The sequence below is a fragment of the Spea bombifrons genome, chromosome 3 (assembly GCF_027358695.1).
Source record: "Spea bombifrons isolate aSpeBom1 chromosome 3, aSpeBom1.2.pri, whole genome shotgun sequence".
Taxonomy (NCBI): domain Eukaryota; kingdom Metazoa; phylum Chordata; class Amphibia; order Anura; family Pelobatidae; genus Spea; species Spea bombifrons.
This window is the reverse complement of record NC_071089.1, coordinates 57,099,512-57,115,101: the sequence shown is the minus strand read 5'-3', so window position 1 is coordinate 57,115,101 and position 15,590 is coordinate 57,099,512. Positions and strand designations below refer to the sequence as shown.

General features: G+C 37.9%; 1 protein-coding gene across 1 annotated transcript in view; it reads right to left on the bottom strand.

The window, feature by feature from the left end:
* The window catches only part of MAN1A1 (mannosidase alpha class 1A member 1), a 118,137-nt gene that overhangs the window by 28,150 nt on the left and 74,397 nt on the right, over positions 1-15,590 (bottom strand). The window lies entirely within an intron of this gene.

Here is a 15,590-nt window from a genome sequence, read left to right as displayed (position 1 = left end):
ATTTTGCAGGAATAAAAATGTATAGTAATGGTAGAGTGCGTCTAATTTCATTTCCCTGTCCATAGCTACATATATAATAACTTGGCATGCATGCATTAAAATTGCAAATAGATTTCTAACTCAACATTCTTCGTTGCTGCTCACATCCGGTAAAACATTAACATTTTCCATTGACAAGACTTTAGCCGACAGACTGTACGGCACCTCCGATGAATCATTACTCCACACTGTTTGCTGTAGCGAAGACTATATTAAACAAATCAATGTATTTTGTAAATTACGGCAAACTCCTAATGTAAAAATAAAACTGTAATGCTACAGAGTTTGGTTTAAATTATAGATAATTACTGGGATCCAGAAAAACAAGCCATTTGGCAGAGCATATCATACCGGTTGAAATTTCATCAGTAAGATTAGCAGTTTATCTGGCTGGGAGGCTCTAGAGCCAACATATAATTATATAATCACAATACAATACAGTAGCCGGTCACTGTTTGATACCGTGTCAAACTATGGGTGTCAGATGGATGATTTTAAAATTGGACATTCAAATTAGAGAAATTTAAAGCATGTTCTGTATGGCGTGCTTTAATGTTTATTGCCAGTCAAACCATAAGATTGTATGTGTTTAGAAATTGTTCTAATGAATGTAACAGCGCTGCGGAATTGGCCGGCGCTTTATAAATATAATGTAATGTAATGATGGCTGCCAGCAGAAAGGACACAAACGGTAGCGTAACTTCTCCTTTGTGTTACACCATTTCAAGCCATTATTTACACTTGTGTCGGGTGGGTTATTTAGAAATGCCTGAATTTCTTGTAAGCGAGGTTGCGTTCTTGGATTGAACTGGGGGTTTACGGAGCACATTTTTATACAGATTGTCATGTATATATGAACAACTGATTTTTACAGCTAGTGCTTTAACCAGCCTGGCCAATTTACTATAGCAAGAACCAAGCAGGTGGCGAGTTACGAATGTGACAAACCATTAATTTGAGAAATACAGAGAAACACTATGTGCAAGTTTAGCTTAAAATAATCCGAGCCGGTGTAACGATGCCGTCACTCAGCTCACGACAACCCGGGTCAATAAATAATAAATGTAAAATTGGATTCTAAAATATATACTTCTTTATCATACCATTTTTATACAGGCATTAAGCATCACATCTACTTAGCACTTTATTATTATTTTTCTGCATTCACGTGGACAATACTAAGTACGTCTTTCTTTTTAAACACACCCTGAATAGTAGCAGTTCAACTTGTATTGTTCTTCCCAAAACACATTCCTTTTTCTTTTAGTGATACTTATTTACTACAATGTATCTTTGCACAGGTATACTTTCTATTGTTTACAGCAACGTAGTCTGATAATAATTAAATATCTTTTTCTTGACATAATTAAAGAGGTTATATAGCAGCTGTTTATGAAATATGATACTTAAAAATGAATTGTGTTTCCACTTTATGAAGAATATTATACACAGTGAGTTCTGTATAACTATATATACACACAGTAGTGCGAAATGTGTATTGCTATAGTAACCTTTACAATGCATGTGTAATCATGATCCGTATAATGTACATACTGAGGTATTCTACTGCTTTGGATGAAAACCACCATATACGTATATTACACAAATTATATGTACAGTACTACACGTCATCAGTCTCTCAAACGATTAAAAAGTATATAGATACTGAAACCAAAATAGAACTGGATCTGTAACATGAAAATACCCCAAAAGACACATTGTTTCAAAGTACTACTTTGCTAAGTAGATACTGAAGGAGTTACAGGCTTTCATAGATCCATGAAATGGTAATGCTTCTGTGGTATCACTTGTTAGAATGCTGGAAAACACCAAACTTTCACATCGGAACTTTTTACATTCTTCTGAGATATATTTTTGAACTACAATATTTCTCCCCAATGCAAAAAGAAGAAGGCACTTTGGACCATACAATTTTTAGTACATGCGTAAGTAACTTATGTATGTATGTATCTATCGATATTATACCCCACACATCGTCCACAATTCTTAAACATTAATATTTTAGTAATTCATGAGATGGTCTCTGCAAACCACTCTTTCCAGGTAGACATCTGTCTACTCCTTTGCCATCATGAATGGTTAAGGTGTGGTTTTCATAGATACCACTAGACTTTTACTCTCCATAATGCAGGATATAGAAAATGTATTGTGCCGGGGAGTGGTTTAAAATGAGTGACGTTTACATTCATAATAATGTGTAGCAATATGAAACCTCTATACACTAACTTTGGTGGCTTAATTAGAAGAGATTAAGATTTAAAAAAAAAAAAAAAAAACTCTGGAGCAGCGGTAAAAAAGTAGAAATTGACAGGATGATTTCATTGGTTACTATGGCAGCCGTACTTTTTACCAATTGGCACCTTAAATGTCCTTTATATTTAAACTGCACAGTTTTGTTTATGACAATAGTTACATTTTCAAGAATGATTATAATTTGAGGTACTAGATATCTATAATAGTACAATATGTTCAGCCAAACGCTTAATGTAGCAGTGTAATTAAGGGTGGGGGGAGTCGGAAGCCACTTAAAATGTACAGGAAATCTGTTTATAAAGGTTAAAACTCTTTACACTTATACGAGATACAAAACTGAATATTATGCTATATGTCAAAATTAAACATAGTGATATTAATAATAAAGGTAGGGATTGGAGCCAAGAAACAATCTATATTCAGTTCAGGCCATTAGCATCTATACTCGGGCTATTACTTAAGTGCCGTCAGAGACTCTTGGGGGTGCTCACCAATTTACATTCTAGTTTGATTGCAAACTGTATCCAATTATCGCTTAATGCATTCTCCTCGGGTAATTGCTAACATAACACATTTGTTATGAAACAGGGCTTAGGTAGACAAAGGTAACGAATGCGGGATGCCTACACAGTCCAAACTTGCTCATATTTTTTTCACAACATTGTACTGTAATCTCCTTGAGCTAATTGTGATAACTTAAGTTGCATTTTAAAGTAGCAGTTAGTAAAGTGCAGGGCAACAAGCAGGAATTTGGCTCTCTAAGAACTGTAACCCCCTACATAGAACCACTTGGGAGTTAAGTTAGAATAGAAATTGGATTGCTGATCTGAATCCCTTCCTTCTCTTCAAAATGGCTGCCAACTTTCATTAAGAGGAAATGGTAACTTAATCAATGTAGAGGAATAACCTAACGGAATAAAAAAAAAATAATGATTGGCACGACAATTAGATGGTCATTTCTACAGTATCCAGACAGGCAGGGTTTCTGATTTATTTCTGGCAAATATTATGTATTTGACACTGTAAACACTAGACCACAGGTTTATTTAGTTGTGCAGTAAGATTTGAGAAAGACTTTAAATCTGCAAGACTCACTTTACATATTAGGCAGGTCCAGCTCAACTGTGCAAGAAAGTTGTCTGGGCCAGCCTTTCATATTGCATAGTTCATATTCAGAGAGTTAAAATGTGTAACAAACCTGGTAACCCCCAGATTACATACTAAATACTTTAATATTGTATACTCAATATAGGGGTATGTCATTTGCTGAAGAAAAAAGCCCATGCCTTTCTGCAATTCAAGGGATGTTGGGAGTTGTAGTTAATTATTGCAGGTGGATGATAACAGAATGTGCAGTATGCTAGCCAGAATAATTGATTGCACTGAAAAGCGTTAGTGACCTTAAGAAATTAGACCGAAAAATGCTCCTAGGTATGTCTGTTTTGCTCCTTGGCTATAAAGATTTGTGTTCTCCCTCCTCTATTTTTCAAACATATAATTAACCCTTTGATTGCATCATAACCTCCAAGACTGAAGTAATTTCTGTGGCTGTTCAAGCCTACAAGAGCTATAATTTTCTTGTACAAAAACTCAGACAAATTATATACTGTTGATTCAAGAAGGTTCTGTAGATTGTAATAGTTTATGGTTGTCTAGTCACATATTTCAGACATCTTATTCTGAGTTCCGAAGATATGAAATTTCTTTAAATATTTAAAGGGAAATCACACAGGCAGACGAAAAAGCATTTAACCTGTAATAAGCATATATAAAAACGTGTTCTGGTTAGCAGCATGGATATTATAGCATTTTGTAATCTTAAAGAACAGTTTCAAGTATTAGGCCATTTTGTGGTAAATCTCAATGGAATATATAACTATACAAACACAAATTCCTTTGGACCCAAGGATAATTTACAAAGCTGTTGCATCACCTGCATAAAAGATTTTCCCTAACAGAGGAACGTCACAAAGAACACTTGAAACCCACAAAGGACTTCTTACTAAGAAAATGAAAACCATTACGTGAACAATGACCCTACATGTATGCAACTCAGACGTTAAAGCCCATATTGCAGGTATGACAAACTACTAAAACATAGAGGCTTCCTCTGTTTCTAAACAAAGCTCTATTGAAGTGCTCCTGAAATTCAAATAATTGGGTCACCATAATGACAAAAAGAAATTTCAGTTAAGTTACATTTTGCCATTTCATAAGATTAGTTTTTTTTTTTCACATCCAATACATTTTCATAAACTAAAAGAATTATTCAGAACAAAATATATTATACTTACTTTACACAAAAAAACTCCACACAAGCAAAATCAGTATTTTTAGAATAGAAGTAGTGATATTTGATCATATTTTACAATGAAAAAACATAGGAAAATAAATAATTTACTATATGTTTAGTTGTAATTGCTGTATGACAGGGGATTCTATGGACTATATATAAATATATACTGCACAGACACATACATACTGTACATACACTATACAGCACATATAATACCCCACCAAACTCATCCAACCATGTCTTTATGGACCTTGATTTGTGAACTGGGGCACAGTGATGCTGGAATAGAAAACGGTTCCCACAAAGTTGAAAGCATAGCATTGTCTGAAATGTCTTGGTATGCTGAAGCATTAATATTTCTCTTCAATGGAAGTAAGGGTGATATCTCAAACCCTAAGAAAACAGCCCCACACCATTATCCCTCCTCCACCACTTACAGTTGGCCGTGGAATGTCTAGCAAGGATGAAATTTCACAAACTCACTAGTACCATGATTGAATTTGAGGAGCTCTTCCGAGTGACCCATTTTTTTTTTTTTTTTTTTACAAATGCTTGTAAATGCAGGACTTTATTATAGAACAGGGCTTGACAAATTTGTTGTGAATCTAGGCGCCAGGTAAAAAAGTTAGGAGCCAGGATTTTTTTAAACTAACAGTTGGTCAGGAGGGATCTGATCATCATCAGCCCACTTACTAAACTCACAGCGTTTGACCTGGAAGCACCCTGGACTTTCAGGTCAGTGCTGTTTGTTTTTTTTTTTAAATACATTTTTTTCATTTTTTTAACTTTCGATGCTGATGTTCCATTGGAGCACAGCATTGACAAATATTTAGTCCCCACAAGCTTGTGGGGACAAATGTTAACCCCTGCAATGCCACGAATGTCATACACAATTGTGGCATTGAAGGGGTTAACGCTGCACTGTCGCTCTCATGGAGTGATCAGGCAGCAGGGGGGTGTTGGGGCTGGTCTCCACACTCATGGCGAGACCAAAGAACCCTCTCACCCTGTCCCTGAAGCTGCCCCTGGCAGCTGGGAAGCAATTGCTGGTCTATAGACCAGCCACTGCAGGGGGGAGTCTATGATGACTGCTGTAGGCTTCTATGCCTACAGGAATCATCAAAGGGCTTGTGGGGGCTCGTTTTTTTGCTGTTGCTGGTCTGCCTGGGCTTCCAGGCAGACCACCGGCAGCAGAGCCCCTTACAAAACGGGAGTTAACCCCTAAAACGCCGCGATCGCGGCATTGAAGGGGTTAACGCTGCACTGTCGCTCTCTGGGAGCGATCAGGCAGCGGGGGGGGGGGGGTGTTGGGGCTGGTCTCCACACTCATGTGGAGACCGAAGAACCCTCTCCCCTGTCCCTGAAGCTGCCTCTGGCAGCTGGGACTCAATTGCTGGTCTATGGACTAGCCATTGCAGAGGGAGTCTCTTTGATGACTGCTGTAGGCTTCCATACCTACAGGAGTCATCAAAGGGCTTGTGGGGGCTCGTTTTTGCTGTTGCTGGTCTGCCTGAGCTTCCAGGCAGACCACCAGCAGCAAAGCCCCCAAAACGGGAATTAACCCCTAAATGTCGCGGCATTGAAGGGGTTAACGCTGCGCTGTCGCTCCCATGGAGCGATCAGGCAGCTGGGGGGTGTTGGGTGAGGTCCCCAGACTTGTGTGGGGATCCAATCAACACACAAACCCCTTCCCTGAGGCTGCCTGTGGCAGCTGAAAACACGAGTACTGCTTTTCCAGCAACCGCGTTTTCAGCCTACAGGATCACTCCGTGGGAGTGATCTCAGGCTCGGGGGCGTGCTCGGAGTGGCTGTGCTGTTTGCCCAGACTTCTGGGCACACAGCAGCAGCGCCCCCATGTGGTGACTCAGCCTCTTACATCCACAATTTTTTCTGGATGTAAGAGGCTGACAAAACCTAGGCGCCAGGACAAAATTCTCTGTCGCCATGGCGACCTGGCGCCTGGGATTTGTCGAGCCCTGTTATAGAATCCGCTGAATTAGTGAAACTCTTGTTTTTGTTTTGGTAAGTCACAAGTATAGACAAAGTCCTTACAGAACTGCTAAAACTCAGCCATATCCTTAGGATGCCTGGTGTTCCACAGCATCTCCAATGAGTTACGGTCTAGGCTATGACACTGCCACTCTAAAACGCAAATTATCTTTAAGCCATTTTGTAGTAGGTTTACTTCGATATTTAGGGTCATTGTCCTGCTGCATCATCCAACTTTTTAATGTTTTGTAGTGCAGAGGCTTCCTCTGCGGTGTCCTGACATGGACTCCATGCCTGTTCAATGTTTTCCATATGGTAGACTCATCAACAGAGATGTAAATCAATTCCAATGATTCCTTTAGGTCTTTAGCTATTACTGTAGGGTTGTTGTTGTTACCTCATTGAGCATGCTTTGTTGTGCCATTGGAGTCACCTTGACTGGGCGTCCACTTCTAGGAAGAGTAGTACTATATTGTCTCCGTTTATAAACATTTTGTCTAACTGTGGACGGCTTAATATGTAAGCTCTTTGAGATTACCTTGGAATCCTTTCCAGATTTATGCAAATCACGAATTCTTCATTGTAGGTCTTTTTTTTTTTTTGAGGCATGGTTCACATTAGAAGATGCTTCTTGAGAACAGCAAACTAAAAATGATAAAAATCATTGATTGGGCCAGGTTTTCTAACTCCTGACTGCAATTAGCTTTTGTTGAAGTGATTAGCCCAGGGGTTCACATACTTTTTCCCACCCACACTGTGAATGTTTGAATGATTTATTCAATATGGACAATAACACAATTAGTGTGTTATTAGTTAAAACAGAATGTGTTTGTTCATTAGTCTAATGAAAATAATATATTTAAAGAAAACATGTATACATAACGCAGGTTTTGCGTACCTTTTCTTGCCACTGTATATAAACCTTAAAAAATTGTGGTTCAATGCATGAATGTCATGCATGTTCATTTCACCTGAGGGTTGTGAATGATGCGTGACCCCTACACATTTGAATTTTGTTCAATACTAATTTCTAATAGATTGCTAGCTGTTCATAAAGCAGACCTGGACTGGCCATCTGGCACAACTGGCAAATGTTCGTGGGGTGCAGCATGTGGCCAGCTGCAGGATATGCCCAGCGGTAAGCACAAAAAAGTAGCATGCACCCACGCAGATTGAGCTGTTGGCCACATTAAGGTCATCAGGTGCTATATACTCAAAAATGAAATTCATAAATGGTCTACTACAATAGACTTTGGGGAGAAACTTTTATCCACTTAAATAAACCATAATATTTCTTTTCATAATCTTCGCTGTTTGTTTTGGTTTAAACTCGACTGGCAAAGTCATTAAAAATCACTGCAGAATGGAAATGTGTAACACTCATATAGCTCATTACTTAGTACAAGTTAAGTGCACTTATAATCACAAAACGGATGAACTTTGAGAATGCCAAGCAGGGTATATTTAATTATGTATGTGTACTCTTCATTGCATTTAAGGAGATGTGTAACCAGAGGTGTCTATGTTTGCCCTCAATAGAAAGGCTAGCAAATGGAAATTGTTCTCTGTAAGATTTCCATTTTTTAAATCATGGATCACAAAATATAAAAACCTACATACATATAATATGAGTGAACATGATTTTGCATATTTTAAAGATTGTGTCAAACCTTAAACTGGACAAGTAAAATAAAAGTATTTTCAAATTCATTTTTTATATCATACATTAAATATTTTCTTCTCTCACTGGTTTGGTAATTCACAAAAATCCCATTAGATCTACAGGCTGACCTAGGTTTTACCCAGAGTCTCAGTGTGAAGCTCAATCTTCTTTCTCCGAAGGTAGTAGAGCAGTGTTTATCCATAACCCACTCACCACCCAATCCCCCTCCCATGCCTTACACATTCAATATGTTATAGGAGGCTAGCCCTGTCCTTCCTAAAGCCCCTCCAAACAGCTCCGAGTAGCCTTCCCTGGGAAGTTTCCAAGTACGTTGACGAGTAAGACTGTGTATACCTATACATACCCATGACCACTCGAGAGAGGTGGAACTGACATTTAAGAGTAGTTCATAGTGACAATAATTCAGGTTTAACAACAACACAAATACATAAGTCCATCAAGTTCTACCCTACTGTGGATCCAGAAACAATTTCCAAGTGTGCCTCAAAAGGGGAAAAGTTCCTTCCCGTCTCCAAAATGGCACTCTCCCTGGATCAACAAGTTATAATTGAGCTCTTATATTCTTTTAAAGCATCCAACCTACATTTAAAAAGACACCAACTATCAACTGTAACTATGAACACAGACGTTGTCACAGAGCATATGCTGAAATAAAGGAGACCCACAATATTTGGAATCAAAGGGAGACTCCATTAAAAAACTATATAAACTCATCATGCAATGCAGAAAAGCCTTCTGCCTAATGATTAGAATTTGCACACGCCCAAGTTTTGAACAACAAACAACTGCAATGTTAAACTGGTAATATACTTCACTCATACATTGTGCTGGCCTTACTTCCAGAAAATGCACATGTATGAAACATATACTGATTTTTATTTGAAATACTCCACATATAAAAACTCTGCATATAAAAATTAACTTCTATGCCGCTAAATTGCTCAATTCCATGTACAACACATAATGCACTACACAAAGTCACTCATTCTAAGACTCCAAGTAGAAATCTTATTCCATCTTTATATTTGCTGAATACTTAAAAGACAGATTCAGCGCGATTTCTTATAGTGCAGGACAAGTCCACTGTAACCTTACTGTACAAATCCTTGTCTGCCAACAATGTTGTTAAGAATATTGTTTGGATGACCCAATTCCCCCAGATAATACAAACATTGTATTAAAATATGTTTACCACTCTTCTATCAAGTGAAAATAAGGAGAAAATGATACATAATAAATACATTTAATAAAATATAAATAGGAGAAAAAAACCACAAATCAAAGCCTATCCACCACCATCAGATGACAATTAACACTTTAACCTTACCGGCAAAGCAAAAGACCTTCTGAAACCATTAAATATTTATCATATTTATCAAGTCACACCTTTGTAATAAAAAGGGCAAGAATGTTATTTAAAAGGAAATTATCACCATATTAAATGTCACCTTATTGTAAACTACAATAAATAATTGAAGAATGGTGGAACATTTCACATTAAAAGGCTAATGGGAATGCCAAGTGTAGCCGTCTTGAAAAAAACACTCATGGTTTGACACATGTAATGGTCTTTTATGTCAATATACTGTAAATATATCTTATTTATTTTTAAAAGGATGCCACAACTATCACATGTACATCAATGCATAAATGTCTCCTTTAAATTAACGTTTTCTCTGTGAAAATTGTGTTTAAACATATATCTGACGTATTTGTCAGATCAGCAGGCTAGAGTTTCGCTAAAAGCATTTATCGAGTGGATAGCCCCATGCATGTGATTAGTTGGCAACTGGCCTTAAAGCGCTAGGGTCAATTTTCATCCCAGTGCATTGCTGTTTATGTGTGCCTACCCGGTGATATGTTGTGTACAGTCACCTTCATAAGCTTTGTGTGAAATCTACATACTGTATATGTCTAACCATACATATAGGATAAATGAGGCAGTGCACGCTTTTAACAAAATTTAGTGAATTTGTTTTCATTAATTTTACTATTTGTGAAATAAGGGGGGAGAGTGAAGACAGGGTGAAGAAACCAATCTGAACTTATAATAAGAAAATGACAAACTGCTTTGTTGATCTAAAATGTAGGCTACTGATAAGAACTGTAAAAAATGCAATATAAAAAAGTGCTTAAAGAATTAAAGTAATCAGGGAAAAGATGCACCAAAAACATGCTATCGGACAAACATTTCCTCAGGCAAACAAAAAAACTGCAGTGTTCAAGTCTATCTTCGCTCAGAAATGTAACAATTCTGAAGTTGGAAGCTATGAAGCCTGGGGACTATGTAACCTCATAATGTAAAGAAACTGATGAATGAACAGGCATTAAAACAATATAACTCAACCAAAGCATAACTGATTATTGTTCATGTGCTTGCCTATTAACCTGCTAACTGCCGCAGGGGTTTCTGTGTAATCATGAGGAATGTCTTGGCTGGGTACCAAGGGGCACAGGGAAGCAATGCGCAGTTAGTGCTACATCTTTATATATCGGCTAGATTGGGAGGATGACTTTCAAATCACTTTCCACTGCCATGCTGCATACCGTAGCATGTCTAATGAATGTGCTAACATGAATGACATTGCTTTGATACATTTGCCCCATCTCCTACAAATCTTGCAATTACGAAAATTGGTTCACAGAACCCAGACAGAATCAAGGACCTTCTTAATCACATGCTGCTACTCTAACCCCGCACTTTAACTAGCTAGAAAGTGGAGTCCTCTGTGATGATCCTAAGGAAGAGGGTAAAACATTCTGGCCCAATGGAATAAACTGATAACGTTTTACACAGAGTTTGCAAAGTGATTTACTCTGCTAAAATATTGGAAATGATAAACACTGTTACATACAACACATATACCATTTCAAATGGCAATAGTGAATTTTCCAAAAACTGCTTTGATCAAGGCTCCAACAAATGGCCAGCCTATGTAGCACAGAAAATACTGACCAGGAAAAGAAAAGACCACCACATACTCCCCTCAAAATTTCAAGTCTAAATAGGGACATCTTTATTGAGGTGTGTGGAAAGAGACGGGGAGGTATGAGGAAAGATATTCGGACAGGTAGGTCTAGCAATAGAAGTAAGCAGGGATTGCTGCGTTCAGCTTCAGAGGGTCAGGAGGTGGCCATGCGGAAGGATGCAATGGATTTCTGTGTTGTAGCAGAGACCTCCATTGATTGTACAGCCCACTAGGATAATTTAGGGAGATGTCCAATAGTCCCACAGTCTGCCTCTATTAATGTTCAGCCAATATACAAAAATCCTAAAAATTAAACACACTCACGGGACTTCCAAGTCAAGAAAAAATATACAGTAAGGACAATAAAAGTGGAATTCGCTGCCTGAAGAGGTGCTAGCAAATAGTTTAGATGCATTTAAAAGGGACCTGGATACTTTTTTAATGAAGCAGAACAGAAGGCTATGTATGACAGTATAGGAATTACTATTATTTAGCGCTTGTTGATCCAAGGAGAAATCCGATTTTTTGCCTTCTTTTGTATCAACAGCGGTAAACAAGCAATAGGAAAAGGGTTGAGCTTGATCGACGCAAGTATTTTCTCAACCTAAACTACTATAAAATACTTTAAACTAGAAAGTGTCCCACGATCCCCATCGCCCAGAAACAGAGGACAGAGCAGACCAATCCTGGGACAAGGTCCTCCCAAAAACCAAACTGTGTTGTAGGTGTCATTAGGTGTCCAATGTGCTCTCAACTGCCTTAAGTTTTTTCCACGCTCACTTGTCTAATATAGGTGAAGACCTAAATTATTATGGTTAACTGGAAACGTTCATCAAAAAACACTTGTATTTGTAATTAAAATGAAATTCAAATTATTTTAGAAAAGTGTTTTGTGTGGGAACATACTGTTTCAAATTACACCCAATACCTGACTGACCTTCAGGCATCCGGAACGGCTACATTTACAGAAACAATTAAGGCACCGTCAATAGGAAATGGCATTTATTAGGTATCTAGTAGGAAGCAAATGTAATTAAAAAAAGCTGTAAAATTCAGTAATCAGGCAAAAATCATTTAAAAGGCACACTTATTAAATGTATCACTTATATTGTTTTTTTAAAATGACTGCTAGTGTACCATTTAGTGAAATAAAAAAAGGCTGCTCAGTTAAATGTACAACTGTAAGCAAAGTGCAAAAAAAAAAAAAAAGTATTTTTCTCGGGACACTATAATTTAGATTTCACGTATATATATATATATATATATATATTGTAAATCGGGTGGAACCACAATCCCTGAAGGACTCCTAATTGATCACATTTTAAAGGGCCTCGGTGAGTGATGCATTATGTCCCTTAGGGCAATCTGAAAGGGGTAATGGAACAGTAAATTAAAACTAATGGTCTCATACTGTAGGCCTCAACTGTGCTGCAAAATAATTACAATGGTTGCAAACAGAAAAAAAAGTTGGAAGTAAAAATTTTAACATATCATAAAAAAAACTTGTGGTAGATGAAGAGTATTTGTCCCCTGCACTACTACCTGCTAAGTTACCTACTAAGGTGGTAGACCATGAAACACTACCTTAGCATGGTGTATGCAGTACACATGTGCTCATAGACCACAAATTATTCAAACCTTTTGTTTTTGGACAACTTTCACTTCCTGTACTTTCTGTTCTGATGATCTGTTCTGATAAAATTCAGGGGGATGTTTTATTATTAAGAACAATTGTTTTTACTAATCTCTCTCACTCCCTCCTTACCTTTTCTGACAACTGGTTCCATATCTCCCCTTTGCAGACATTCTTCTCTCCCCTTTCAGAGGGAGAGAGAGGATGGAATTCCTCCCTCTCATCTCCTCTATTGATCCAACCTCTGTCTGTTACAGTATTGTTGCAATCCCCTCTCTTCCCAGCGATTCTTGCATTGCTTATTTTTTTCCTTCCCTCTTTTAAAGAAATGTAGAAGTGGTTGTCTCTGGGTTGAGTGCAGAGGCTCTGCTCTGATGTGGAAGTACTTTGGAGGAGTGCTGAAGATGAAATAAGAATGTCTGGGAAGGGGAGACACAGCAGCGGCTGTTGAAGAAGGTAGGCAGAGAGGGAGTGCGGGAAAACGAAAATTCAGAGCCTTCCCCTTTGTCTTCATTTGTTTGGTTGGGTCTCCTTTCTCGTTTCCAGACAAAACTTGCTAAAATTAAAATTCATATGAATCTGAATGCACAAATCGAATGTTTACTATCCAACTAGGTAAAATATATGGTCATTGCAAGGCTGATCCTAGAATGTTTGAGAAGGGAGACACAAATGGTTGTCTCAGAAAGTAGGTAGAAAGTGAGGTTGAGGGGGAAAAAAAAAGCAACAAGTTTCAAATGAACAATCTTAACTTCAGCTTTGTCTTCATTTATTTGGTTAGGCCACCCCCTCCTTGATGTCAGACATTTGTATGAACTAACAAACTTAACAAAACTCATTGAACGCTTCAGAATGCACAATTTACCACACACAATATGAACCAACAGAAAGTTTTTTACTGCTTATCCAAAACTGTGCTATGGAGCGGTATGCAGAGGAAAAAGAATAGGTTTCACACACTCCTACAAACATCATTAAAACAGGAGAACCTAGTGATAAAAGGTAATAAAAAATGTATTACTCACATTTACACATAGCAAAATATTTCTGCATGTAAAATCTTAATCATGCATGAGACTCTTTGGGTTTTCCCTAGGAGCTATGGGTATAGAATCTGTTTACTAGTTGTCTGACGTAACCTTTTGATGTCTAAGCGATAGCTGGAGTGGCACTTACTCTCTTGCCCACTTCCTACATGTTCCACCCATATTTCTTCAACTTGCAAATAGCCACGTTTTTGTGTGTCTCTCCTATTGCATATGTCCCACGGAGCAGAGCTTGTGAGGTAGAGTGTCACTCAAACTGGCAGCGCTACTGTACATGAATGCAATTCTACTAATGAAATTAAATCGGGACTATAGTCTGGGTTTGTGTGTTATTCTGATGATCTGTATCTGCTATGCTATGTTTACATTATTTATGTATACCTGCAAATATAGGGTTTGTGTGTCTTATTTTGTTTATTTGATCTAAATGCTACCTCCCCCAGATTTTAAGGGGTTCATACGCCCATGGGCATGTTATTGCCAGCTCCTATGCAAGCAGAGAATGGGAGAGCTCATAGTCTTCACTTTGAATATATGTTTGAGGCCTGAATGTTATACCTCAATTACCTAGTGCAGAATTGTATTTTGTTTTCATTTGTGTGCAGGATTTCAAATGGCTTGTTCTCTTTTATTTAAACAGAGCTATTAAACTGCTTCACCACCAAGGTTTTTTGCCACTTCAAATACCAGAGCTATTTTACAATTTTTGTCATGTCTGTTCAACCATTATTCCCCTTTCCTGTAAATAGTCTACCCATGTAAATGTATATATGGTTTTTGAAGGAGAGATAGAGCTTTCCTTTGATACCGTAACGTGATTAGCCGAACCATGATACGATTAGTCGAATAATTAGTATGAGTATTTTGATAAAAACTAGAGAAAACAATATATAACATTTTCATTTTTTTCCAGCAGTTGTAAGGCATATAAACTGTTAACTTTTTACATTTAGTATGCTGGGTTTGCAACTCACAATTTGAACATAGAAACCAAAAAATACCCACAAAAGTATATATATTTTTATAAAGGAGAACATTTGGATACTTTGGGCTTTTTCTCTAAGCATTGAACAGTCTGACCTTGGGGTGTATTTGCTGGGATGTACATGGGAACACTGGTCTTGAATGTTTTCAGCTTTTGAACCCCAGATTGATGGGCAGCAACAATTGCATCTCTAGGATCACTGCTGATGTCTTTCCTCCTTGGCATTGTGTTAACACACACCTGAATGCTCCAGACCAGCAAACTACTAAAACTTCAGCTTTTATAGGAGGTGGTTGTCACGAGCAGGGCTATCGGCCGAGCCGCGACGTGGGAGTATGGGCGTAACAAGGGTCAAACGCCAACCAGACTTCCGGTGTGTTTGGTCACTTTCCCCGCAGGGCACCAAGCAACCACCACCAATCCCAACCAGTCACCCCAAAACTCCCAGTGTAAAACACGCTGCCAATACCAAGAACTTTAAAAACCGGGCGTCTTAGGTTACCCAAAAACAATCAGACTGCGATAACTACACAATCCCCAAGCTGATATCTATATAGTTAACCGCTTAGTAACGTGATATCTATATGTATACAAAAGGCTATCTCTAGGCTGAATTCGATTAGAGAACAAAGACAGAACTGATTAAAAATGTTTAATCTGAGTATAAAATGGGTC